Genomic DNA, 25,476 nt, shown 5'->3' on the forward strand with positions numbered 1-25,476 from the left:
TTTTAGGCGAACAGGAGCTGAGCCAAATATATAATTTTACTTCACTTTGGGAGAAACCAAAAGGTGATCTTCACAATTTTCGGTTGGCGTGAAAACAGGAGCGTTTGCAAGGTTCACCGTGAAAGAAGAATATGACAGGGGGGGGGGGGGATATGTTTAATGCAAGGTAAGAAAAAAAGGGAAGGGAAAGGTTAGCCACGGTGTGGGCTTGCTATTCCCTAATGCTTTCAAGCAAACAAAAGAAAACAGCTGGGATACAAAAAATTATCAAAAAATGCAGAAGAAACAGCTCCTTCACTAATCGTTGCGCATAGGACGCATCAGAGAATGCCGAGGAGTTTAGATTCCCGAAGGAATCGTGTCAGCGCAGACGTGACTTCAGCGTGCTGGGTAGGGCCAAGTAGCACCGCGAGGGAAAGCTCTCGGTAGCCTAGATGAGCAAGGCGGCGCCGGAGACTCGATCGGTGATCTTCGTACCGCTGGCAGGCAATGAGAATGTGTGGCACATCGGCTTCTACGTTGCACGTTGGGCAAAGAGGTGATGGGTGCTGATTCATCTTAAATAGGAGGAGAGGAGTTCGGGCCACATTCAGCCGCAGCCGATGAAGCAGCGATTCCTCGATGCGCGGGATGCGGCCAGGCACAGCATATGTCATTAAAGGGTCAATGGATTTAAGGAAGGCATTGGTTCGTATGACAGGCACTTATATGAATGTAATAGAAATAGAAAGATAAAAGTGAAAACGTCGTCCCACTGGTGCGACGAGCTGTTCCAGGACGCTTGACGTGTGAAAGTACTGAATGATTTAAAAGATCATTTCAGCACCTATGTCCTTGTGGTAGTTAACCAGTGCACAGAGCACAGGTTGCTGGTGCTGCCTTGGCCCTCTCCCAATGTCCAAGTCCGGGAGGCGCCATGATCAATATTTTGGATCGGGTTAGCTGAAACACAAACTGTGGTTCAGATCCTTTCCGTCAGATGGCGAAGCGGTCGAGCGCGGCGTTGCAGACGACATCGAACATGTGGAACTGAATGCAGACTAGTTCTTTGCGACGCCGCATTCGACCGTGTCGCTATCTGGGGAAAGCAGCTCTAACACAGGTATAGCCGATTAGGCAGCGGCGGTTTTTTAATTTTCACGATTTATCCGCAGGGTAACAGACTAGGCGGCGGTATGGACATAAAATTTGGGGGCATATTACGTCCTCTAACGTCTACTTTAGCTTTCCGACACTGTTCTTATGTGTTTTATCTTCGTTACAAACCCCGAAGTTTATCTTGGCGAACCCTGTACATCGATATACGATGTAAGATGAGTATGTAATCATTCCCAAGTAAGAAGAGTATGTACGAGGGTGTTTGAAATGACAACCGCAAATGGACTAGTAAGCATATCGAACGCTTAGCACAGGGACACCGTGGCGTAGTATGGTGGTCTCCAGAGTACGGCGGTGCTAGAACGCGTAGTAGATCCGACAACCCTGCTCCAAGGCAGCGTGACAGACGCGATAAAGATGGCCGCTCGTTTAGAAGTATAGGCACGAAAGAAGAGCAACGTTCTGTCATCGGATTTCTCAACGCGGAAGGTGTGAAATCTGCGGAAATTTAGCGTCGCATGACAAGGCAGTACGGCTGTTCATGCATCTCTCAGTGGCAAATGTACAAATGGGCCGAGAAGTTCGAGAATGGTGTGACTAGTGTAGCGGATGTGCCCCGTCCAGGTCAGGCACACCGGGTCATTACTCCGGAGGCAATAACGCCTGTGGTGAGACAAATTGTTGTGAACCGGCGCATTACTGTGGCATAAATGGCCGATACAGGCTTCAGATGAGCGCACCGTATAGGCTCTGCCTACCACATCTTCCACGAGAAGCTCAAGTATCGCAAAGTATCCGCAAGATGGGTACCCCCAGAGACGGGCAGTAACTACTTTTTGTAATTTAGATACAACTACTAACTACCCCTTCAAATTGTAGTTTTGACTACTAGTGTAACTACATCATAGCCTGAATAGTTAAAGCCACTTTGTAACTACTAGGACGTAGTTTAACTACATTTTTTTATCTACCTTGGCGTTTTGTGCGCTGTGTCCAGCCTAAAGTACACCGACAGTTTAAACAAGACGACGCGCTCTACGCGATAGTATACGGATGGTGTTCAGAGCCCTGTGTTTTAGTCGCCTGTCTTGTTCTTTCTTTTTTGTTTGCGTTTAATTATTCAGACATCTTTATTGGCTCATATGATTACGTTGCAAATTTCTGTATATTGACTTCAGACAGGGGGCGTAAATTATAAATTTGTACAGCGTGCCGAGAATCAGCAGTCACAACCCTTTCCAGCGACGTATGGCTCACGTAGACGTTTTCTCCAGCTAAAAAAGAAAGCGTGCACGACGTCAACGTGCTGAGCGCACCCTACGAGAGAGCGCTCCAACGTAGCCAAAGAACGAATGCCGTGTTATCTATCGGAAATATATGTGGTCTAGTTAGGAGTACCAACAACAACAACAATAAATGAAGAAGTGACGATGACATGGGATGAGTACCAACAAGCCCAAACGTCCACTTTGCTAAAATACATTTCTAGTACAACGGGATATTTCAAAGTCGCGTTAGCGCCTGTCCTCGTCTCTTCTGTCCGTCTTAGCGAGCATCGTCGGAACTCGCCTGTTGCCTGAGCAATATACCGGGTGACACCGCTGAGGGGAAAGGGGATTCAGGCCCTTTTGCCCTGATTCGCCGTGTACCCAAATGGACATAAGATACGTACATGTGTGGCTGGGCCCAAAAACTGATGCCAGCGCGCCAATCGCGGGGAAAGCTGCGAAGTAGAGTGGAGACACAGCCATTAAATGAAACTTCGCGGTCAAGTGCTTTGGAGCGATGGAGCTGAATGGGGGAAGCGCTAACCTGTTGGCGAAATAGGCCACTCAAGGGCCCAGATAAGGACAGGGTCCCGTCGTTTCTGCGCGTCTGGTAGTTCTGGTTTCGGCTCATGTACACAGCGAAATTCGGGAATTTATATCTTAAGACGCGTCCGCTTCTCAGCGTGTGCAATAAGGACGAAGGATTTGAATAATGGCTGGCTCTAATTCTGCTACCTCGCATTCCCCACAAAACATAATTCGTAAGTTAATTAATAAATTTTAGCTAATTAGTCGTCCAGTAGTTGCATAGGTCCGGATGTCCGCCTGGCCCCACAACACACCTGCGAAAACGAAATTTATGCAGCTGTAATAGTTTTTTTTTTAATATAAAAAATTGTGCCGAATTAAACAAAAAACACCCTGTACATCTTCAGGCATACCGAGTAGAACCGGTTGGAACCAGTATGAGCCGACCAATTTCTGTACCGGAGGCTGGATTGTTGGCGTGATACGTCGTAGCGACACAGTCGAAAATGATATGTTCATAATATATTCACAACTCCCACAGGTTTAATACTTTTCCCGTTTGTCACGTCAAGACAAGCGAGCGAGCGCACATATTGTGACACGTTGAATGAGCCGTGAAGGACAAATGCACACGCCCGAGGGAGTTCCAACGTGCTAGAGCCGCGTCTGAAGATTGCGACGATGGAGTCGATCGTAGTTCTGTCTCATACATTTTTCATCGGGTTGCGTGGAGGTGAACGCAGCTCCGTTTCCAAAGCGAAAACTTCGCTCGAATCGACCCTGATAGAACACGAAGGTACGCATTCCTTTCAGAGGAATCAACATCCTCGTGCACGTATTGAATATAACCCAATGAATTTATGATAACCTTGCGCAAGATAAATACTCAAAGATATACCCAATACTGCTTCTTGAATTTTTATAGCATTGCCTCCTTTGGCCCTTCGCTTGCTAGGAGCGTGTGACGAATGGAAAAGGGAAACTAGGTCACGTGGAATTTCACGTCCTACCGAGAATGGAACCGGCTAAAGTTCGTTTCAAAATACACGCTATTTTTTGCTGCCACGAACATCTCCTAGTAGATCACGTAGATCGCTTCCGTTAACATATTAAGTCAAACACTTTATCTCCCGGAAGTGGCTAGCTCCACGTCACTGGAATTTAACGTGGAAGCATGGCGGGGTAAGGAGATTCCTTTTATTTCGTAATGCATTATCATTGCTCATTACAGTTTTGGGAAAGTAATGCATTACATTCTGAATTACTTCTTCCTCCAGCAAGGCATAAATAAAGTCATTACTCTCATGAAGTTATAGCATTACTTTGGTGTATGTTACCTTGGTATTTTCCCGGTTGTTTCTAACACAGTCATCCGTGGGGTTTGGAGCGCGTATTGCAGGGAGACGCGGTCAGATATTTACTTCATTACAGATTACAGGTGATAGTAATGAGAGTTTCTGCAAAGTCGCTACGTATGAGCGCGTTCAGCGCCAGATGAGAGCAGTATGCATAAACTAAATGATAGGGATATATAAGATTAATTGCAGCGCAGAAGGAGTCTACTAAATCATTCATTAAGAGAATCAGAACTTAGTACCGCAGATATCAAAGATGGTACTACGTACCAATTTTTTTTAATGCGGTACCTAGGTACTTACTTACGGAAAAAGCAAAACGTGACGCTAGTAAACTAATCAGAAAATGGTCATTTCTGAAAGGTTTATTATATTCAACAACAACAACAACAAATGAACGAGAAGTGATGGTGACATGGTGTGTTCCCAGGATCCAGTTAAAAGTATGCACTTGTAGTACTGGCATGCATTAATGACATATGTTACATTGTATTTCTATCGTGTACTGTACTGTTACCACTGTGTATTAAAAACTAATTGTATGGCTCGCCGGTACGCATATTGCTGTAAGCGTCTTGTTCTTATGTAAGTACATAGGATACTGCTATTAGTGACTGTCTGCCATCTTGCAAGGACGGCCCACGTGCGAAAAGGCATAGGTCATCGTGTTTTATCAATGTGAAAGACCACTGCAATAACGTTATTATTATTATTTTGCCTCTGACTGTTCTTGGGCACGATATTATTATTATTATCATTGTCATTCATTAGTTAGCCGTGTCATGGACACCTCGGCTACAGTATCACACCAGCAATTACAGCCCATGCTCTTCCTGGTTTGCAGCATCCAGCAATCGCATGTACACAGATATGACGTCGTCGTCAGAGGCTCTACAAAAAACCACAACATATACTTCGTAAGTGTTATCATAATACAAACATCTGGCCGCAACCAAACACATTTTTCATTCTGATGCGACCGCGTCACGATACGAAGCCGCCGTTTTTCCGTTTTTTTTTCTCTCTCTCTCCCTCTCTTCCTTTCCGTGACAAATGGTGTTTTCCCGTGTCAAGAGCTTGCAGTCAGCAAGTCAATATGTCACGACCGCACGTTTTCCCCCTTGTAACACCCATGTTTCGCATACTATGCGAACGTGCTAATCCGCCCCAGTGCCAGCCCTATCGTAAACATGCCACAGCCAGGGTTTGCAGTGCTCGTTGCTACGGGTTACTTGATTGGATCACTGTAAATAACGCTGGCACTGTCGAGCATATTGCCGCATCGCAGGCATAGAGAAAATTGCTCACAGCCACTGAAAGAAAGAAAGAAACGCTTCGTAGTTTCTAGCTCTACAGTTAAGTAGAAGGCCTACTATACGCCGTGCATGTGATTGAGAGGGATGCCTGGTTAAGGTTATTAGGTGCCTTAGGCGGACTTTCAGTTTGCAAGAGACATGCGTAAATGTAGGAGTAATAACTTGCGCCGGTGAATAAACAGAGCGTGCAAGTTATTTGATGAGGCAGCGCGGTAATTGGCAGAGGCGAAATATGAGAGCGCAAGTTAACCGTGAAACATGGTTTTATTTTTCTCTTTCGCTTTGAATTTTGAAGAAAAGTGACAAACAGGGCGTTACCGCGCAGGACCTGGCAACGTTTAAGTTTTTAACGCGTGTAGTCTTATAGTTAGTGAATCTAATACCTCGTTGTTAGTATAGGAATACTTCTAAGGGAACTGTGCCAACGTACGTCTGACAGCGTCTGAGAAAAACCCAGGAAAAACCACAGACAGGACAGCCGGCAGACAGGACAGCACCGGGATTCGAACCAGGGTACCTCCCAGTCTCGACGTGACATGGCTGCACGCTAACCACTGTGCCACGCGAGCTGGTTTTTTTTTTCAACGTTTATTATGGTTCATGGCGCTACGTACAAGAGCGCCACGCGAGCTGGCTTTCTTCGCCAAGCTTTCTTTCCACGCCAAGCTTTCTTCGTCTAAGCGGCTTTTTTTTATTTCATGTTAGCGCCGCGAAGCAACTGTGGCTATATGAGCGGCGTACATAAGTATAGATACACGGAGAGAGTACAGCAGGAAGGAGTGGGGGACAGGGCCGACTTTAGGGGTGAACTGTGCCGACATTCGTCGCGAAAGTCTAACACAAAACCCAGGGAAAACCTCAGACCGTGCCGTGACTGGAATCCGCGTCACCTCCCACTCTCGGCGTGGAAGGCGATCATGCTAACCACTACGCCGCTCGAGCTGGTCTAGGAGGCGTTTGCACTGATCGCACGGGGCAGTGACGTCAATCCAGTCAGCTTCTTAAGGGAAAAACGAGGCTACTACCTCCGGTTCGCTCTAGGTCCAGCCATTATCCCTTTCTAGCCTTTTGCCGGGCTTTCACCGATACTGAGCTGGGCGCGGTAAGTATCGGCTCTCCTCGCGTCTGGTAAATGGGTTCGCAATTTCGGCTTCATTTTCTCCGGACATACAACGGCGCTTACTGCGTTTCCTCCGGGAAGCGCTCGACAAACCAAGACCTATAAATGTTGGCCGCTCCCACTGAGTGTTGGGTTTTGTTCCTCATTTTCTTCAGCCTCTTCTACTTCGCCTTTTCTTTTTGATCACTTTCTTACATTGCACTGCGCTGATGCTGACTCTCGAGCCACATTAAAGTGAGGACGATACGGGGCTATTAGAGACGGGAAAGAATGTATGTTCTGTTACAGATATACTTCGTGCCCCTCTAACCTTCTGTAGCTTCGGTTCTACTGAAAGTTGTTTCCGGCAAAACGTGTTCCATGTAGAGCTTTCAACTACCAGAAACCCATTCCTTCCGATTTCTTCTGTATCGAAAGGAAAACCGAGACACTCAAGGACGCCTGTGATTGGACGGAGGTGAACGGGGAAAAAAGGGATAATTGTGATGGGGCAAGGGTGCAGTATGACACGCACTGGATCTGACGAAACCCCTTACCAAAGAGTGTATGGAAGATCAACGATGGAAGATGAAAGTCACTGAAAAGGTTAGCCAGCTGTAGGGATCGAACCCACATCTTCTGGATTACCGGTCCAGAGCTCTACCAATTGAGCTAAGCTGACACGCCTCTCCAGCGACTTTCGGGGTGCGTCATATGTAGGGACGACAAACCAGCCAGATGTAATCCAGAAGATGTGGGTTCGATCCCTACAGCTGGCTAACCTTTTCAGTGACTTTCGTCTTCCATCGTTGATTTCTTAGGCAATTTGAAGTTTTGTTTGTATCTGTCCCTTCTATGCTGTTCCAGCCTCAGAACATGTTTCTCTCTTGTTAAAGAGTGTATGCTATGTTAAAAACTGTTTGACGCACCATATCCTCAAGCAGCGTAAAAGGAAAACTCGCACGTGCCCAAGTAGGTAGGTACGCTGTGAAATACCACACTATTAGAGAATGCTAGGGACGTTTCAGGGAAAGAGGGAACAAAGAGGAAGGCGGATAGGGAAAAGCATTTGATAGGGCAGCGGTCTGCCAAAAAATAGGAACATCATATCTCGTCATGCACCATTACTCCTCCTTGACAAATGTTCCATGAGCAACGTTTGGCTAACGACCCGGACTCACCAATCTTCATACTACATGAGGAGTAACATTCGACGCAGTGGAAGAAATATGATGCCGAGACGCCAATACGTTCCACCTAACGACTTTGTGACGCATATCTAACATCGTTCGTGACGCTCGTAATCAGATGATGGTTATTGGGGAGTTTCACCGCCATATAGGCGCAATGTCGGGACAAGTAGTGCGACGGAGTAATTCTGTTGTCGTTGATGAACTACATCTCGTGGCGTTCTATGGCCGAATACGGGTATAATATTTTCACCGATAACCCGTCAGCACACTTTAACTTGAATTGATCATTAGAGCCCACTTTCCTTGAGTTATCAAATGCGGTTATGTCAGAATACCGCGGATAATCTTCATTTTATTCCAGTCGTGTGCAACAAAACAGCGGCATCGAAATTCCAGGAACGTCAAGAAGTATAGCCTTTTCCAGTTCAGCACCCCGTGCACGTAAATCGCTAACTCTCAATATCGCATCGAGATTGGTGATTACAAAATCGATGCCATGGAAAAACGGAGACCGTCGAATAATCTTTGTATGAGGTTTCAAAATTGAACACGAAATACTTTTGTTTCCTCCGGGTATGTGCAAGCATGAGACGACGATGCAGTCGAAATCCACTCGCAATCCACGCAAAAATAAAATAGAAAAAAAGGAAACAAAGAACAAAAAAAAAAAAGAACTGTGAACGCATAACATGTAGGAAAGCCTGCAATCGGTTCCTCATTACTATCTACTCAGTCGAGTGAGTGGATTGCCGTAGACCATCGAGAACAAAGAAAAAAAAAAGAAAAGAAACGTCAGAGATTGATAGCTTCGAGAGGAAATAGTTTTCGGATTCTCACGAGCCTGCTACTGCAAACACATTTCATTGTCGCTGTATTTCTTGGAACCACTTCTTGGATACCAGGACATCAGCGACGGTACGATGGAATGTATTTCAAACAGCTATAATTTACTCAGATAGAGAGTGACGTAAGACCACGAAATATATGAGAGCATTCGGGACGACCTTGAGGGACAGGACTTGAGGGATCCCTTTGTTCATCTGCAATGTGACACACAAAGAAAACACGCATTCGTTTTTTTTTTGTTCTTTTTTGTGTTTTTGCGTGGGGTGTGTTATGCGTACCGGGAGCAGGAAGATACCAGTTAACTTCTAACCCACGTCTCATTGATTGGTTGAGTGATCGAGGAAAAAAGTGAAAATGTGAGACCCGAAAGAGTCGGGTCAGGCTACTCCAGCACTCGTGCGTAGAAAACGGACATCTACTCAACGCCCTAATGCTTAATGAATTCGTAATGGCTGCGTCATCGGCGGCAAACTATACGAGGGGCAGTCAAAAAGTCACCTTAATATGGCGACATAAAAAGGAGAACGCGTAGTGCGCGGTTGATGTTTAGATATGTTCATATTTCACCCTAGATGGAAGAGCACGTCGTCGGTAGTCGGCGTGCCGCGAAGTATGACGTCACAAAGACATGTCCGAGATGTACGTTTCCTTGGAGGTTTGCACCTGAGAGGAGCAACATACCATTCTCGTGTTTCTGACCAGCGAGAGAAAAAAACCTGAAAACATTTATTGGAGGATGAAGAGACTGTATGTACAAGGACGCTTGCATGTCGCTTCGGCAGGTTTATGGATGTTGCACAAAGTTCAAACCTGGCTTTCGAACTCCGACTGCATGCGTGCCGCTCTGGGCGACCAGGTGCTGTAAACGTGTTCGCTGGAGTAAAGGTGGCCGTGCGCAAAAACCGGCGGGTGGCTATTGAAGAAGTTGTCTAAGAGTTGAACATTAGTCATGGCTAGACCCACCATAAGGTTCACGACGAGCTGCACTGCTGCAAAGTCTCCAACAGGTGGGTACCAAGGCAGCTAGCTCACCGCGCCAAGCTCAAACAACGCCACATGGACATCAGTGAGGCCGTAATATGGTGCCAAGAAGCTCTTGGGGATGGCCTCCTGACTTGTATAGTCACTGGCGACAAGTGCTGAGTCCATTATTTTCAGGCAGAGACGAAACGAGCCAAGAAAACGTAGTGCCTTTCATTGTCGCTGAAACGTACTGCTCGACGGCGGTGGATGACTGATTGCGCTGAAATTCACAATAATATTTTTATCACGAAATTTGTGCCTTAGTCAAACGATGGCCAACGTGCAGTGAACGCAGCGGGGACTATATTGAAAAATGATCGAATTATTTTTTTTTATAATTTTGTGTTTTCCCTAAATAAAAAAAAAAAAAAACATTAAGGTTACTTTTTGACCGCGCTTCGTATAATAGCGCGAATATGTACAGGTTAGGGAGGAGTAAATAGCGAGTAACGCGGGAAGCAGTGAAATAAGAACGGCAAAAATTCCTGCGTGAGGAATAGGACAAAGGTCAGATAGAAATACACATCTTGTATAGGTACAAATTGCTCCGCTACCATCAAGCAGTGTTTGGAAAGTCATTAGCAAAGCATTAGTTTTGCCTATGTTTAATCCACAAGAAAACTACTATTCTAAAGTACAAACTAACTAAAATTCTACTATACGAGCACGGAAGTTCTACGAACCTTTACCAGTGCTCGGTGGCGAACAACTTATGGTCAACAGAGAATATGTCGCGTATACAGGGTGTTTGCTCTAACGCGTCCAGAAATTATATTTAAAGCGAGCGATCAAAGAAAAACAAGTGGTAGTTTTGTGCTACTTGAGTAAGAAACAGTTACTGCTTCACTAGTAACACCTATTTCTTAGTCAAGTAGCTGCAAAGTAGCGCTCGTTTCTCTTTTATCGCTCGCTTTAAATACAATTTCTGGACACGTTAGAGCAAACACCCTGTATACTACCAAACATATTGAACAGTCATTCTTTGGATCCCTTGTCTATGTCACGAAAGACAATCCGTAGTCTCCGCTTCCTTTCTTTTTTTTAATTAACAAACATATATCCCCCCACTAGAGCCTTGCGCGGATGAGATTTTTTGCATCCGCATCCGACCCGCACCCGCGCACACGTTATCCGCGTCCGATCCGCATCCGCAGCATACACAACAGTTTACATGCTCATCCGAACCGCTGAGGAAAACGCGCCATCCGCATCCGATCCGCACACCGCAGGAAGTGCTAAATTTTCATCCGAATCCGCAAGTATCTTGCGGATATCCGCAGATATCCGCTTCCATCCGCGGATGGTGCAGGGCTCTACCCCCCCCCCCCCCCCCCCCGTAATCTCAGCATTCAGTCCATGTATAAGATTTCATTACCGTAAAAATAGCCACCAATGCCAGTTGGTGTATTTCACCTAGGCGTTTCGCCATTTCCCATTTCACACCACAAATTCCTCGAAGGAACAAAAATGAGGATGATGAGGCAATGAGGGAATGAGGCAATGAGGCTCCAGAGGCCTTCGTGTACGCCATTTTAGGCGTGAGTACAGAAGCTATTTGAATCATTCCTTCACTCTTTCTTCTTTTTTTTTTTTCCTATTAAACTTATACCCCCCACCCCCTTCTCTCACCCCTCCATGAAAGAAGAATTTTAAAAAAATAATGGGTGAGCGTCAGCGTAGCAAGGCGTCAAAATGTTCCAAGGTTCGGTTAAAACATTGAAGGTATTTCTACTACATCCTGTTTTTAATCTATACGATACGCCTGTAGTTTCTCTGACATGTAGAGTCAACGGAGACTGCAGCGGAAACCAACCACGCGAATGATTCCCACGTTTTTGCGGATGAACTTGAAATACCGACAACCACTGGACACTACATTAGCTATGGCCGCCGAGACATGTTCAGAAATCCCCTCAAAAGATGAGGAAATGTTGGACACTTTCATCCTGGTGGCGACGAAAGTCAATTATTTCATCGCGCTTCAGATGCCTCGCAGTTAATCCGTAGCAATTCGCAAACAATCCGCACAACTAATTAATATAATCAGCCAGCATTACCATTACAGTAATCTACTGCTTCTAAGCCTGATCTAACGTGCAACCGTCATAAACTTCTGCGTACTGTCAGCACCGGACGTGACAAATCATACCGCAGACAGTGCCACTTAGTCGACACGCGCCGCTCATTACCGCTCTGCTTTTCCCAATGGAGAATGCACAGCAGTAGTGCGCACATCCTGAAATGCGTTGTTTACTCAAGCGCTGCGTCCTACGCGCACGCTAGACTATAGTGCTGTCTTACTAACTAGTACGGTGCACAAACTACACGCTATATTGCGCGGCCCTACACCCTCCCGAGTTTACCGTCTAGCATTTATCATCTTAGCTGTCAACAACACTCATAAAGCTATAGGCTATCAAAAGCAAAAAAGCGCCGCCTCGACCAGGTAGAGGTGCACTGCGTGGCTTTCAAGACCCCCTAATCGGCCGAACGAACACTAACGCGGCCGGAAAATGGAGTTAAACGTGCGACATTCTGGACGTTGGAATCCATTACTTGCAGCTGCCCATTAGCGGGACGAACGGGACCCATTAATGGGAGGTGGTGGTGGCATTAATGGCGAAAGGCGTGGTGGGACGAGACAGCTGAAAGTCGTTCGAATATTCCCTTATTCCGAGTTATACGGCTGTCACACGGCCGTTTGAGTTGTCCTTGAAATTAGTAATGACCGAAATGAATGGTAATTGGTCGCTGCTACACGGCCACTTTGAATTACCATTGACTCGGATGGTCCTCGACTCGATGTGGGTTCGTGAATCGCCTTTGAAGTATAGCCCGCCATATTCGAAGCTGCCATGGGTCATTGATGATGATGGTGATCATGATGACAGATAGAAGGAAAAAATGGGTTTACTCTTCATATCACGCTTTTTGTCTGTAAAACACCGGCAGACAGATGAGCGTAGCGCCATCTAGCGTGTCTACGCGTCAACCTCTGTCACGTGTCAACCTCTCAGCGAGCATTCGATCGGCCTGCTGTGTGGTGGTGTACATGAAGGGGCCTGCCGTTATCGGCCTCACAGAGGTGGACAACGTCCCTACTGACACCCTGGGGGATTGTGCGTCCTCGGTCGATTTTCTAAGGGAACTGTGCCAACATATGTCTGAAAGCGTCTGAGGAAAACCCAGGAAAAACCTCGGACAGCGTAGCCGGCTCCGGGATTCGAACCCGGATACCTCCCAATCTCGAAGTGAGATGGCCAGCACGCAAACCACTGAGCCACGGGAGCTGGCACGGGAGCCTGCTGTGTGGTAGCATTACATCGCTAATTGCGCTGCAAATGCTCAATAACCATTGCCTTCAATGACTATCCAAACGCCCGCGCGACAGTGATAATAGAGAGTGAAAGGACTGTATAGAGACTGTCGGTCGGATCGGTAGCGGATCGGTAGCGGATCGGTAGCGTTGACGGAAGCGGTCGGCGTGTCGTGCGAGAGGCGAAGGGCGTTATGATGCGGTCGTGATGAGTCGCGTAATGGTGGTGGCTTCCAGGGAGAGCGTGCCGTGGTAGTGCTGGTCGATGGTGTCGTCAGAAATTTGGGATGGTGAAGGGCCGAATTGCGCCGAACTTGGTGTTCATCGTTCGGGTCACCAAATGTAGAGGAACACCACCTCCTCTACAGGGGGAGTTGGTACAGGTTCGTAATGATACTGCAGCACGAGACGAGGACAGAAGGTTAAACATGAAGTAGGCAAGACGCCTCCAGACTCACAACTGATGAAATTTTAATCGACAGACTATCTGTATATATGCAGCCCTAAGTAGGTTACGCCCACGTGAATAAAACACGAGCACAAAGGTATCACCCAAGGAAAAAACTTATGTGCCTCCAAATATAACCAGTAATAAAAAAACGAAAATCCACCTTTAAAGGGGAGAAGGGAGGTGGCGGCCAAAATAATCCGTTTCTAAATTTGACAAGGCAATTGACGGTAAACTTATGCAGAGATCTCCCACTGCAAGAATGGTGTTGGCTTCGACGATCTCGCGCACTGATGATGTGGGCGCACAAGAAGCACAGTCTCTGCAGTGGACAGCCAAATGTCCGGACGGAGTCCTGCCTAATGAAGAAGAATGTTCCTGACGCTATCGCCTTTGCGTACGTAAGGGGTAGCGTTAATAGTCTTGCGCACGCCCATAACAGAAGGAGAGCATCGCGCAGTGCGCAGTACGACCGATGCTTTCCCTTATACGTACGCGAAGGTCATAGCGTACGTAAGGGATAGTGTTGGCGGTTCTGCGCACGCGCAGAACATAAAGGGAGCTTTGCGCAGTGCGCAGAACCACCACGCTATTCCTTGCGTACCTAAAGGCAACACTGTACGTCATACTAAAAGTCAAGGCTATTATTTTAATAACAGCAACAGCTACTTGCCCAACAACTTCCGAATTGGTGGCAAGGGAGCAACCGACGCCACACTTACACAATTTCCCCTCGTGACAATCTCTTTGTACTCCTTTAATCCCAGTACTCCCAGTACCCACGATCCCTTTGTACTCCGTGTCGTCCCTCCTCTGTCCCTTTCTCGGGTTCAAATTTTTCCACCATGTACCAACAACAACAACAACAACAATAAATGAAGAGGTGATGATGACATGGGATGTTTCCCCGTGGTAGCCACAGGACACTACCCCACTTCACAGTGGTTAATATGAGAGGATGAATTATGGTGAGATTGAAGCGACGACAGGTCGGAGTTCTGTTCAGAGCTCTTCAAGGAGTCCAGTGGCCTGCATGAAAGCAAAAAGGGAGCGAAGAGCCCGGCACTGATGCGCAGGGGAGCTCCATGGGCCATGTACTTTGGACAGGCTGAATGGTCTATGGTCGAGGAGTTCAAGGTGGCGTCGAAGTACCCGGCGTTCACACGTGTACCGCTCACAGTCCTCGATGATATGGGAGATCGTAGCTGGGGTGCGGCAAGCTTGGCACAGCGCCGTGTTACTGTAACCCAGCTTAACACGGAACGCAGGGGTGAAGGCGACGTTGAGTCGTAGACGCCGCAGGAGTGTCGTAAAGCTGCGAGGGAAGCCACCTGGCATCCTAAATGATAATGACGGGTCTACTGCTTGGAGGAGCGACCATTGAGTGATGCCATGCAGCCATTGCTGGCGGGCCAAGGGTGACACCAACGCAGACAAGTAGGAGCGCCTATCCCCGTTGGAGAGGATAGTGGGCACGGCTCTGGTGATACGCTGGGCCGCAGCAGCCGCCAAATCGGCCTCTTCGTTGCCCTGAATGCCGGTGTGGCCGGGGATCCACTGTAGGGTCACCCGGTGTCCCGCAGGGACACCATGTACCAGCTGGCCTGCACCCTTGCCCTTTTGCCATTGCTATTATTTTGAGCGGTTATCGCGCCTTGGGCAACCTTTTCAGTAGCCCTGTAAAGTTAGTTAGTAAATTAGTATAACGGTACGATGTGTGTCACGGAAGCCGTGGCGATTCTGATTGGTTAAAATCAGGGTTGGCTATTATTATTGTTTCCGGTTTCGTTTCCGGTAACTGAAAAACTCGGCTTTTCGTTTCCGTTTCCCTTTCCGGACTATTTTCGGTAGCGGTTTCTGTTTCCGTTTCCTTCTAAGAATTTCGTTTCCGTTTCCGATGTAATATCGGTACTGGTTTCTGTTTCTCATCCGGAACTCGTACTGTCTGGTTTTGGCTCTTTCATGTCAAATATTCTAGTTACATAATGGATGCAAAAGGACAGCCACACCAAACACAAACGCTAAAGACTTTAATGCAAAGTTCGTCAATAATCTTATACATCGCACGTAGATGCCTCTCTAGGTTGCGGAAATACATGCCTTTAAGCTTCAAAAGTCTCTGCTTGTGCGCAAAAATAACATGTCATCAAAAACTTGCTGCGCAGTGGGCTCAACAGGAAAGTAAGTCCCGAAAATAAAAGAATGAATAAATGATGACTGGAAGAATAGTGCGGATATATATAATTTTCATATTAACGCTAAAACACTGAGGGAAATGTCCTGCGAATTTGGTTTCCGTTAACGTTACCATTTTCGTTTCCTGTTGAATTGCGGTAATTACCGTTTCTCGTTTCCGTTTCCGGTAGCCAACTCAGGTTAAAAGACATACGAACGCAACCTACGAACCACGTACCCTTACTTAACTGTTCGAATAAAAGTTCAAACGTCAACATAATCGTGTCATAATCTACGCCGAATAAATAAGCCGTCTAATACGCCGAATGAGACCGAAAATAAACACCGAAAACACGGAACCCTACCTATAGGATCTGGTGGCCTTCAGAACCAAGGTATTCTTAAATTTCGCTATACTGCCACGACTTCTGGTCATGAAAGAGAAAACAAGAGCAAACATGTTTCATTGGGGCACTGCTGGGTAGTATAGCCCCATATTATACTTCATGAAGACTTCAAGCGGGTTGACAGGTACCTTTCAAATTATTTCTCCCATGGTGTAGCTCATCCTCGTGAGTTCTACGCTCTCCACTTTAGTTTTTCTCTTTTTCTTTTTTACGACCAACCAAACCGACCAACCCATACCACGCGCACGCGCTGTATTTCGGCGAACGCAGAATGAATCATGAAAAAAAGACAGCAAACTCGTACGCGTTGTTACCATCCCATTTTGAATTTAAATTTGCTCAATTGATGGGTAAATAATGCTCAAGACATGGCAGAAGGGTGCAGAAACCTGACCTTGGCTGACCTTGACCCGAACCTGACTTTGTCGGGTCTCACACCTCCATATTTTTTTTATTTCTGAATCAATCAATCAATCGATCAATCCATTCGAAAACGATTTTTACAAAAATTAAATACATTAATATAGCGCGGACTGCCACACACTAGAGAAACGAAACGACACCGTAAGCCATCACCTGGTTAAGGGCTAATCCACGAATCGTTGACAGCGGCGTCGCTCATGATCATGGGTGTCTCGTGGCGCAAAAACCTCGAATCAGAAGGAACAACCTGGGATGTAGTTACAGTCTGATGGTGACAATAATCCTCTCAAGATCGAGACGTCCAAAATTGCCATACAAAAAAAGAAAAGAAGAAAAAAGAAAAAAAAGATTGAGAAGAAAAAAGAGAAAAGAAACCGTCGTATCTTGATTAATATCCCCGGGCCGCAAATACTCGCTCTTCACTGGCAGCTTCTAACCCTTTGCTTTGTTTGTTTGTTTTTTCTCCCGAAGGCTAAATCACCCAATGTCGACGACGTACATCTTCATTGTGGTTATGTCCGGCCGCACATCTACAACAATTTCGCGAGAAAAACAGTTTCCGCAGCGTGACAGCTCGATGCGGGTTCACTGGTGACCGAAATAAAAAGTTATAGTGTCGCGCTTAACACTGCTACGGAAACTGTTTCCGAGTCCTACTTTAGTAATTGCGTTCTACCTGACACGACACTTAGTGGGATCGACGGAAGAACTTGATCTTATTACCTGAGCGCCAAAGACAAACTCGAAGAGGGAAAGCCAGCTTCTCCGTACACATATGTATGTGCATAGTGGCAGATTAACCTTTACAGGATGATACTCGAGTTCACGGTCGTCCCCCCCCCCCCCCCCACCCTCCTCACCACATATGATTCACGTGACCCCACTGTACGTTATACGTAGATGTCATCTCCTCATGATTTTTGTATCTGATGAGATGCAGACCACTGCATGAAAGCTTGTACGATAACAAACAGTAGCTTCAATGTTATGTTTTTGTTTTCCAAATACTGCCCTAAATCTCGCTAGCTGGAGGCGGTTCGTTTCTATTGTGCGCAAGGTTATATTGCCTATGAATGCTGTATGATCAGAATTTAATATAAAAACGTTCTTAGCATGGCCGAAACGAAAGGGCGTTACAAAGAAAGAAAAAAACATGTGAAAGAGTTATGAACAAGAAAGGTTATCACGAGGACGCTAGTACTTGTTGCGATGTCATCCTGGGTAGTTTCATTTTAAATCGAACAACGTGTGAAAGTCGTATTTTTTAATTCGCCTTGAAAAAATACCTGTTAGGTGACAGCTCAAACGACGCAAATCGCGCCACGTGCGACGCTCGTGCGTGGTGTAGTTTGCGCGTGGGAGAGGAGGAAAGTCTGAGGCTGCTTGAGCGCGCCTTCTTCTGGACCGACTTTGACGGGATCTAGCACCGCTGATTCTTTGCCTAGGAACTGGAGGTTTTTTGTGAATTTAGGCTGCATCATAGACACTGTCGACAGCCACCCACAGAATTCTGAGGGCCACAGATTTTCTGTTAAAAAATGCCAAACTTGGCGTAAACGTTCAAAAAGGTCAAAATTTGTTAACAATTTACTTCATGACGGAACGTCTGAGGACATCGAGCTTAGAGTCATTCGATAGGACGTTGAAAGAACTTTCGTGCTGTATAAAGTTAATTTTTCTCAGTCCAGCGCTTTCTGTGTTATTAGCTTGAGAATCGCACTTGGTAGGCGAAAATTGCCAATGTTGCATCTAAATTTTCTCAAAGATGCCATCTTCGATTTCCTTGATTATTTTTGAAAAGGTGGCGTCATGTCTCTACTTTAGACCCCAAGTGGGACAATCTTTTATTTTTACCTGAGAGACGCGCAGCGATTTTTTTGGTCAGGCATGATCCACGAGACTGCAGCCTTGCCCGCCCCATCCACGAGCACGCGACCTTCAACCTCTTCTGTGCTACAGGTCTCCCGCTGACGGAGTAATCAATGACCGCACTTCGTGAGCTTGTTGTAGTGTCCCCAGAGCATCACTTTACGTTTACCCAATGGTCTCCCAGTTCCGTCAGGCTCATTCAAACCGTGGGAGAGTACATGAGTTGCCTGTGCGCCCTTGACGAGAAGCCCCAGTCCGCGAACATACCGACAAAGTAGTGAGAAGAAACGAAGCGCTTTGTAAAGATCTGTATCCAGTGGTAACATCGTAGCTTTTGTTTCAGGTTGCCGCCAGTCCCCCAGGCAGTGTGAAATTCACATCCTTTTCATTGGTAAAAGAACGTTATGGAAGTTTCGAAAAACGTAAAATGTGCCCATTGCGAGACCCCTGCAGATGACGGCTGCCACCATTGAATTAGTATCATCCGAAACCTTTACGGGACCTTTCACGTGATATAAAGTGACTGGGTTCAAGCGCATTTTTCGTCCGCCTAGTATCGCAAAACCATGAGTGGTACGCGAAAATTTTGCATGTTCGATCTTAATTATTTCTAAAACGCCAGAATATTTTTCAGGATTAATTTCACAGGGGCAGAATTAAGCCTGTACTTTGCGCTGCTGGTAAGGTAGGTACCTTTTCTCTTTTTGATTGAGACGCTGGGCTACCTTTCTGTGGAGCGATTTTTCCACGCTCGCGCTCGTATGTTTACGAGCGCGCTTTGCTTCGTAGTCTTTGCTTTGTAATTTATTGCCCAGATGTTGCATTCCGTACTTACTTTGCACTTATGGTACGTATGTTTATTTTTTCCTTTGGAGACGCAGGGCAATAGATTCGTGGGCGAGTTGAATTTGCTATTACGCCCTTTCATGGAAATCGCACGCACGACGTGTGCGTATGCACGTGCGCATATTCACTATTCTCCCGCACATGTGCTTGAGGCAATGCACATACGCACGCTATGAGGCTGTCGTGCGAGTTAATATTAGGAATGCAGAATTACGGCCACAGGGGACAGAAAGTTACAACACGTGAGAATACAAATTTGTGGCCGCCTGGTTGCAGCCGTCTCTTAGCTTGGGCGCAATAAGTGATAGTTCCGAAGCTCTCCATGCTACCTTTAATTAGTTTTATGCCCCGTAGCGTTATTTGGGAACCACGACGAGTACTATATACAAAGCCCGTAAGACCGCTGTGATGACAGTATGTTGCTGCTCACAACTATAACAAGTTCGCCCCCCACGAGCTGTGTCAGTGCCACCGTGGAATCAAAATTTCCGACAGAACAACGCACAACTAAAATCCCTCGTTTCCAGTGGCCGTAGGTACCTTAAACCCTCGGTGTGGTCATCAGTAATCCTTTTGGCATCCATGCGCTTGAACCCAGTCACTTTATATCATGTGAAAGGTCATATCTAAACCTATCAGATGATGGTAATCCAATAGTTGCATCCATCACCTGCAGGGGTCTCGCAATGGGCACATTTTACGTTTTGCGAAACTTCCACAACGTTCCTTTGCCAATGAAAAGGATGTGACTTTCACACTGCTTGGGGGACTGGTGGCAACCTGAAACAAAAGCTACGATGTTACCACTGGATAAAGATCTCTACGAAGCGCATCGTTTGTTCTCACTACTTTGTCGGTATGTTCGAGGGCTGGGGCTTCTCGTCAAGGGCAGGCAACTCATGTACTCTCCCACAGTTTGAATGAGTCTGACGGAACTGGGAGACCATTGGGTAAACGTAAAGTGATGCTCTGGGGACACTACAACAAGCTCACGAAGTGCGGTCATTGATTACTCCGTCAGCGGGAGACCTGTAGCAAAGAAGAGGTTGAAGGTCGCGTGCTCGTGGATGGGGCGTGCAAGGCTGCAGTCTCGTGGACCATGCCTGACCAAAAAAAATTGCTGCGCGTCTCTCAGGTAAAAATAAAATATTGTCTCACTTGGGGTCTAAAGTAGAGACATGACGCCACCGTTTCAAAAATAATCAAGAAAATCGAAGATGGCATTTTTGAGAAAATTGAGATGCAACATTGGCAATTTTCGCCTACCATGTGCGATTCTCAAGCTAATAACACAGAAAGCGCTGAACTGAGAAAAAATGAACTTTATACAGCACGAAAGTTCTTTCAACGTCCTATCGAATGGCACTAAGCTCGATGTCCTCAGACGTTCCGTCATGAAGCAAATTGGTAACAAAATTTGGCCTTTTTGAACGTTTATGCCAAGTTTGGCATTTTTTAACAGAAAATCTGTGGCCCTCAGAGTTCTGTGGGTGGCTGTCGACAGTGTCTATGGTGCAGCCTATGATCACAAAAAACCTCCAGTTCCTAGGCATAAAATCAGCGGTGCTAGAACCCGTCAAAGTTGGTCCAGAAGAAAGCGCGCTCAAGCAGCCTCAGACTTTCCTCCTCTTCCTCGCGGAAACTGCCCCACGCACGAGCGTCGCACATGGTGCGATTTGCTTCGTTTGAGCTGTCGTCTAATATATATTTTTTCTGTGCGAATTAAAAAATACGACTTTCATCCGTTGTTCGATTTAAAATGAAACTACCCTCCTTTTTATTATTGCTGTATTTTAGTGCCTGTTTTCCAAGATGAGTTCGACCAAACTAGGATGTGAGCAATCCTTTCCGCAAATTGTCATTCTTCTTCAAGCAGAAACAGCTAGCAAGCGTTTGAAGAACCAACAAAATAAAGTGTCGCAGCAAACATGGTTTCGTAAAGCCGTATACAGGGTATGGAAATCGCGCGTGAAATACGGCGATGGGGCAATGACAGATGTACGTTGTACAGCAAAATATAATTTTCGAGGTATCTGCATACAACTGCAGTATTTTCGTCGACAGCGGGGCTGCATGAATGGAAAAACCAAATGCGAAGCGCCAGACGCACATTCAATAAATCTTGCTGCAGGCCGGAAGAACAAGCCTATTCAATTCCCGATCGACAGGAAACTTCCCCACTCCGCGCTTCTTGGCATACAGTACATAAAACTTCCATAGCTACGTACGGTAACACGATGTTATTCTTCGCGGCATTTATCATTGTTCACAGAATGTTCTACGCGACGACGACTGCCAAATATATAAGCGTCGGAAGGACAGAACATTGCTATCACAATGAACCACAAAACGCAATTACGTCCGCGCGCGCTTCTGACTGAAAGGAAACATTGTGTTCAACTGACTTCCAATTTCAAAATGGGACGTCATATGGACTGACAAGAAACGAAGGAGCAACAATCGCACATAAATACGTGAGCGCCGTTATTATTATTATTATTATTTCCTTCCGACGATATTCGTGATGATGTTTGTCTTTCTTTGGGCGATTGACTGGAATGCTAATGCGAACTCAGGTATATGGAATGAAGTCCTCAGGCGCACAGCACAAGCTTTATCACAGGCTGCCTTTGATGTGCTTGGGCGAAGTGCATGACATAATGAAAACGTTATTTATTTCGGATGGCAAAAATGCTGTATTTTGTGTTGCTTTCTTTTATGACGAACTGTTTTATAAGTAAATAAGAATGCGTTGCTAGCATCATGAGGGACCAGTGGCACCGTCCAGCATGCAAAAGTAAACCTTGGCAGTAGTCAAGGTCGCGCTGAAGACTGGGAGGTGTCGGGTTCGAATCCTACCACCGGCTGCGCTGTCTGAGGCTTATCCCTGGGATATCCGGCAAGACTTTCCGGTCGAATGTCGGCACAGTTTCCCTTGAAGTCGGCCCAGGGCACATACTAGCTCCCCAGTCTACCACTAATTCCTGCTGTCCTCTCTTCATCTGTCCACCCCTGTACGCCGGTCACAGGCACAGTTGTTTCGCGGCAATAACATGGAAGAAAAAAAAATGAGACCATGTTCTTTCTTCATGGTCGTTTGAATGGTATTCCACACAGCATATACCTCACAGACAGCCGGCTTCGGGATGCAGGACAACTGAGCAAAATGCACAACCACGACACGCCCTCGTGCGGGTTATCGACGCACCATGACTCGGAAAAACAGCAGCAGACTTTATGCGGTGATGAAGAATGAGGTGTTTCACTGCAACTGCGATACTAGGGTTTAACTCAGTGAAAATATGACGATTACCTTCACAGAAAGGACCGAAGTCCAACGCTGACCAAAGAGGTAAGCACTAAGCAGTGCACCAAGCAGTCTCTAAGGTTGGGACGTTGACGAGGTGGATTTGACCACGTGTCAACCAATTTTACCGTACTGCTTTGTCAAGGGCCTACCTGATTAGACACTAGAGAGACACAAGAAGCTAGACACTGCAAGTGGAGTCTGGCAGAGTTGGGGAGACTACATTCATTTTCTAATGCATTACCGTTGCTCATTACAGTTTTGTACAGTACTGCATTATATTACTCATTACTTTTTGTGCTTAGTAATGGATTAGTAATTCCACAACTTTCATCAACTAACGAAGTTAGTTTGGTACGCTCTTAAAAAAGGCTGTACAGTAACTCCTTTTCGGGGAAGTACACCCTTGCTACATAAATCACTCCCTTTGGAGTGTACAATTACTCTCCAGTAGGGAGTTAAAGGGTCTACTCACTCCCTGAAGGGAGTGAGGAGACTTCTTTCTGAGAGTAATTGTACTCTCCAAAAGGGAGTGATATACGTCACAAAGAAAAAGTACACTTTTTTTTAACAGTGTATTACAGTTCCCAGAAGTATCTAAAACAGCCCTCTGTCGTGTATTGTAAAGATACACGACTTGCCTCTTACTTCGTTACACGTTACCCGTGATAATAATTACAGATTCTGCAAAATCGCTGCGTGAATGATTTCGACCAAAGACGAGAGCAGTATAATCTAAATGAGAACCATACATAAAATAAATTGCAACGTTAAAATGAGATGGCGTTCAAAGAGTGAAATTGAACTTGGCCCACCCTTCCTGGTGATTGAAAAAAGAACAAAATCAAGAACAAAAAATAGACCATAAAAAACAGATTGATGGTTTTCGTTGCCTGTAACAGGCACAGTTCGTAACCACGGTCTCTGGACAGTGTCTAAATTTTCAACCCAAGTAATATATATTGCCATTACGCATTGCCCGTCCAAAATGTAATGATATTATAGATAACTCACTATTCCTTCACAAAATGTAACGCATAAAAATGATTCATTGTAGGGATGTAATGCATTACCGGCAATGCGTTACTTTGTAATGCATTATTCCCCATCACTGACTCCGAGCCCTGGAGGGTTGATACTGAGAATAATGAAGAAGAATGTGCTCTTCTGACCTTCTCGTCCGTATAGGGCTGTCGTATGTTTTGTGTTTATATGTGTTTATGTTTTGTGTTTAGTCGTATGTTATGCATGGTTATGTACCTGTGGACTGCCCGTAGGGGGGCACAGGTAAAAAAGATAAAGGGGGAGGGTGTCGCCAAACATTTGGGGGTGTTCGGGGGGTTGGGGGTCTGAATGACTCGCTGCTGATTGTATAGCTTCCAGCAGAATACAGTTAAATTTAGTTTCGTACATACGCCTCTCCTTGCTTTCCTTAGACCTATCCATCTACTACGCAAATAGTCGCCACTACTGTATTATTTCATTGTTCGTTGTTCATAGTTCATTGTATTAGTTTTCATTTTGTATCAGATCACATCACATCACAGTTCATTGTTAACAAAGCTTCATCTCCGTTCACGGCGCCTCGCAATGCAGTAACTGAATGGGACAGGATATTGATTGATTTATTGATTTTAAAAGAAAAAAATGGAGATGGTAGTCTCGAGCCACTCGGGACTGGCTACTCCAGGACGCGTTATTAATAAAAGAAAGGGAAGCTACACTAACCTCGACGCTTTGAAACGCTTTGAAAGAATAAATGAGAACATCATCACCGAGCTTGTCACCAAAAGCGAAGTCTCAAGGCACTAAAAACAAAGAGTGTCACAATGTGTCAAGCAGGTCCGTCGAGACGAGAAATTGCACAAGGGCGCGCATGGCAGGTATATCTTTTGGATCGTGTGCGCTGCTTTCATTGTAATAATGTAATAGAAGTGGTGCATGCGTGTCGCGTGGAGTATCACCCAGGAAAGGACATCAGACTCGTAGAGCTAAGTCCGGTTCCAAATTGGTACATGGCTCGAGTCCTGGAGCTAACGAGACGAGGACAAAACGGACAACCAGACACCACTTTGCTGCACTGTCAACATGCATTCACTGCAAGAGGATACAGGGTTTTAGTTACTTCGTACGCAATCGCTTTTGTGTACACAGGCTGGTTCTCTCCATTGGGTTCCAGCTCATTGCGGCGTCGTGGGGAATGAACAAGCTGGCAGCGTCGCAGAAGCAGCTCTCTCACCTCGGAGATGGACGAGTATTGCACGGCAAGGAGGAGACCGTCGTTCCATTCTTCGACGTCTAGTGGTATCCCTGGCTTCCCGCCAATGGACAAAGGACATTCTCCGCCCAACTATGCTTAGAAGGGTTACTCCGATGCCCTCTTTCGGGGATGCCACGAAACACCTCTCGTCAAAACGCAGCATTAATTCATCGGATGCGACTTAGTGTGGCTTTTACAGCTGAGTGGCGTTACCGCTTGAGACAAGTTGGCTCTTCCAGATGCCGTCACTGCGGTGATCTGGAAGAGCCTTGACCTTCTCTGACCTTCTCTCTGACCTCTAACCATCTCCACTGCCCGCACTACCAACCTTCCCGAACCATACTTTCCGAGTCTTTTAATCAGCTGGACTCTCGCCCCTTCACTTTGTCAACATTGCTCGGTCCGTATGGCAAAATCCAACGCTCTGCCCTCATAGCTCTTCTGAGCCTTCTGGACACCGTAGGGATTGGGTCCACACCGTGATACGACTCATTATTTCATTCCCGACATCACCACCAGCAATGGGGCAGAGCCGTATATTAAAAGGGAGTCTGGCCATTAATGGGTCATGCCTATGCCTGAAGCTCCACCCACTTTTTCAGCTTCCCGACCAATGAAGTCTTGAAATATGGGGAGCTATCAATCAGGCTATCCTCACTATTTGCCCCCCTATCCAACATGGGCAGCGCCATTTTGGGT

General features: G+C 46.1%; 1 protein-coding gene and 1 non-coding gene across 5 annotated transcripts in view; both read right to left on the reverse strand.

Moving 5' to 3' along the window:
• The window catches only part of LOC135394869 (uncharacterized), a 287,749-nt gene that overhangs the window by 77,698 nt on the left and 184,575 nt on the right, over positions 1-25,476 (reverse strand). For 2 of the 4 annotated variants that reach the window (XR_010422975.1, XM_064625903.1), the window contains one exon: positions 4,660-5,140. The exons of 1 other annotated variant lie outside the window; for it this stretch is intronic. The gene's annotated coding sequence lies outside the window, so the exon portion shown is untranslated. Of the gene's footprint in view, positions 1-4,659; positions 5,141-9,576; positions 9,947-25,476 lie in introns of those variants that run through there. One more of the 4 variants, XM_064625905.1, reaches the window with a different exon arrangement.
• On the reverse strand, positions 7,274-7,346 carry Trnat-ggu (transfer RNA threonine (anticodon GGU)). The gene has a single exon. It is a non-coding gene; the product is annotated as a tRNA-Thr (tRNA).

This window comes from Ornithodoros turicata, chromosome 5 (genome assembly GCF_037126465.1).
Source record: "Ornithodoros turicata isolate Travis chromosome 5, ASM3712646v1, whole genome shotgun sequence".
NCBI lineage: Eukaryota > Metazoa > Arthropoda > Arachnida > Ixodida > Argasidae > Ornithodoros > Ornithodoros turicata.